Source organism: Mus caroli, chromosome 2 (genome assembly GCF_900094665.2).
Source record: "Mus caroli chromosome 2, CAROLI_EIJ_v1.1, whole genome shotgun sequence".
Classification (NCBI taxonomy): domain Eukaryota; kingdom Metazoa; phylum Chordata; class Mammalia; order Rodentia; family Muridae; genus Mus; species Mus caroli.
In genome coordinates, this window is record NC_034571.1 from 59,265,761 (window position 1) to 59,269,644 (window position 3,884).

The 3,884-nt window shown below is 42.3% G+C and overlaps 1 pseudogene; it reads right to left on the bottom strand.

The window, feature by feature from the left end:
• Positions 1–1,534: 1,534 nt before the first annotated feature.
• Positions 1,535–2,163, bottom strand: LOC110306082 (annotated as a pseudogene).
• Between the last annotated feature and the right edge of the window lie 1,721 nt (positions 2,164–3,884).

A 3,884-nucleotide genomic window follows, 5' to 3' on the forward strand; every position in this document is an offset into this window, starting at 1 on the left:
GAAATTTCCTAAGTGAAACAGTCTCATAAAAATAACAATTTACTAATGGTGCTGTAACACCCAATGTGAATGAATTAAGAAAGAATAAGCATTTTAATAAAAATGTATCTTTAAGAAAATGTCCTCCTCATTTTCCTTATCCTCTTTTTTTCTAATCTAAGTTCATGTTTTGATTGCATCCATAGACGTTGTTACCAGGAACTATAGCCTCAAGATGATTGCTTATTTATATAAAATTTTTAATAAAAATTCCAGGAACTTGTGAATTTCTGGGTAAGAAGGGAAGGCAGTCTGCTTTCTCGGAAGTCCTATGTCCCAAGACCTAATTTTTCTTTCAAGAAGTATGTGAAATATATTTGTTGTTTATAGACCACCAACCCTGTGCTTGAACTAGCCAGGTGTGGGTGTAGCCTTGTAGTTTTTAAAAGATTTTGTCCTGGAATACCCATCTTTCCATAGTGTTCATGGCCTATAGGGGCCATGCAAGGGCAGGAAGGAATCCGGGAACAGGGGTTTCTCCTGTTTCTTTCTTCTACTTTATTCTGGACTTTCCTCATTACAGATCATTAACCCCCAAAAGGTATTCATCCAAGTCTCTGGCACTGGTGCTCCTCTGAAACTTGGGGTATGCAAAGTTAAGTGGGGATAAAAGTGTAGAGGTCAGAGTTACTTGGACAGCTATATTCCAGGGCTAAAAGGCTGCTCATTGGAGGTTACAGTCTAGGCCAGGTGTCCTAAGATCAACAACCAGGAGGGAGGTGGTCACGTGGACATATCAGTTCCTCAGCAAAAGCTTGTTCAGGGTCTGGGAGACAGGACTCATGGCTACCCCTTCTCTATATAGCTCAATCCCATATTTGGCTGTTATTTATAGGAGTAGATGACTGAGGCTTCTGTAAGCTAGAAGCCATTAAACAGAGGATCTCAAAGTGTGACACTAATATATTTTTCCCATGTCATGTGAGACCAAGTGACACCGTGTCCAATCCAAAGACCTAGGACCATGCCAGACTAAGCTGGGCCTCTGTTGCATTCAAACCCACAGGTCAGCAAGAGTTGAACAAGAGCAGACTTCTTCAGCAAGAATGATGCCTGCTTAGGGGCAGGATAACATACACCGCTCACCTTTGGCAAGATCTATTCAGAGTAAGCCCAGCCTGTTTATCCTTTATTCATGATTCCTGCAAACAGCTAAGGGATGAGAATAGCAAAAAGGCCACAAAAAAGCAACCCCCCATCCTAAGACCCCACAGCTGACTATGTCCCATAGATGATTCTTGGAATGTTGAATTTGGAGTTCTCAAGGATTGCCTGGCCAACTGAGAGGTTCCACACTGTGTACTAGGAATGGAGCAAGGGGTGTCTAGTATACATTGTAAGTGCCCTCCACAAGTCTTAATTGAGGCCTCCAGCAGCTCACAGGGTCCAAATGGAGGCATGAAGGCCACCGTCAAGCTGGTAAGGACCAGCAGAAGAGGCTACAATTAGTTTGACTATTGTCTCTAGGTCACCAGGAAAGCATCCAACCATCTTGCTAGCTGCTGCAGAGGAAGAACAGAATCTAAATAGCAGGAGTAGTGGAATTGGCACTATGGCCAGTGACCAGGTTGGCAGCCCAATACCACATGCACATGCTCACTGGCACTGAAACCATCACCAGGATCCTTCCCAACATTTTCAAAGTCCAGTGGCAGGCAGGTGAAGTCAGGTGCCCTGATGAGCTCGTACACAGAAGTCCCTGGAAAACCTAAGACCTGTCTTCACTGCACAGCACAGGCCAGCAATACCATGGCCAGTGGCACAGATGGGTTTGCTCTCAGAGAGGAAGTCCTACAGTACTAGAGTCAAGGACCCACTGTTGTCAGGGTCAGCCAGGGTTCCAGGACATCTGGGAATTGGGAAGTCATGGTAACAGTCACTGTCTGTGGATTCAAGCTTTGTAGGTCTGGCATATGCCTTGAGGCAGAAGCTTTGTACCCAACATGAACTGTTCTCAGTCATATGCACAAAGTCCATGGCCTTTTTCCCTAGGGTGACTACCTGTAGGTTGAAGGCACCACTGGCCACTGTGTAGCAATTAAAGAAGGACTGGGCTGACCCTTCAGAAGCTCCGTTGCCCACCAGGAGACCAGCTGACCTGCTGGGCAGCCAGTCCAACACCATGACTGCAGATCCAGACTGATATGTGCCCCTAACTCTTATTAATAAGGCAACTATTATCCAGAAATTAAAGAGCTTCCCTCTGCCCTTGGTGGTATCTTCTAAAAGGGCCACTCCAGTTTTCTCTTACTGAGTGGTGGATATCTGACAATTGTTTGTTTGTTTGCTTGCTTGCTTTGTTTTGTTTATTTGCGCCCTGTGCATCTCAGCTGCACTTGTAAGTTCTTCTTTCCTTTGGAGTTTCCTTCTATAAACATCATAGTAGAAACCCAACCAAGACCTGTTTTCATTCATTCTTAAGTCAGGAGGTACAAAGTGATTTGAAATTTATATCTCTATATTCATTTCCTTTGAAACAGAATTGTCAGAATTTCATTAGTGTAATGTACCTAATGAAAATAGAGCCTTAAACACATTATTCTTTTCTCTATTCATGGAAATGGCACATGTTAACTGTATAGGGGAACACAAACATCGTGGAAAATGCCTCTCCTTTGACATTGCTACTCCACAGCATGTTATTAGTATTCAAAAACCATCACATTTTGAATTATAGCCCTTTGTATAAAACTCAAAAGCATTTGTCACCAAATTGGCAAATCAACTTGACCCCGTTTCTTTCTCAAGGTTCCCATTGGCAGTATAGTTCTTTCATAGTTTCTGGGTCACACATGGGATCAAGAGTCCAAAGGTGCATCTGGGTATTTGGTGATTTATTCACATCTGGCATTGCCAAAGAGTGATCAAGCCTGACTGGTGTTATCAACATTGGTAATGTTAGCACAAATGAGAAGCATGAAAAATGACACTGTGTCCCCCAAACCGTCTCTTCTAGCTAAAAGCAAAAATTCATATGCAAACACGCAAAAATATCTTGACATGGGGCCAAAGCTTTTCCAGGGGAGCTCAGTCTTGAAGAGATTTTTGTATAATCCTTCCTGTGAGGTCTACATTTCAAGTGTTTCCAGCACTGATTTCATAAAAATTGTATGAAAATGTAAATATGTCTGCAATCTAAGAATTCTTAATTTTATATTATTTTGTAAAGTTAATATTATGTCAGCTATTATAATTCTACAAGACTTGTTTGTGAAGAATCAGTTTGGGGCCACTGAGATGGCTTAAAGTGCTTTCAATTCTAGCATCACAACCTCAGTTCCATCCTTGGGATCCACATGATAGACGGAGAGATAAACATTCATCAAGCTGTCATCTGATCTCAACACAGTGATGAAGGTGATGGAAAACTCAGTGACTAAGGGGGAGAACATAGTGTTCCTAGGTGACTGATCAGTTAAGTAATTCCAGATAACACAACTCAATTATATAGTCCTCATCAACTATGGTACTGTTTTTATAGATTTCTGCTTATTCCACCTAATATATCACTTCCATATTCCATAGATAGGAATAGCCTCCCCAAATCGGATTTCTTTTTTTTTAATTTTATTTTATTAGGTATTTTCTTTATTTACATTTCAAATGCTATCCTGAAAGTTCCCTATACCCTCCCCCTGCCCTGCTCCCCTACTCACCCACTCCTACTTCTTGGCCCTGACATTTCCCTGTACTGGGGCATACAAAGTTTGCAAGACCTAGGGGCCTCTCTCCCAATGATGGCCGACTAGGTCATCTTCTGCTACATATGCAGCTAGAGACACGAGCTCTGGGGGTACTGGTTAGTTCATATTGTTGTTCCACCTATAGGGTTGCAGATCCCTTCA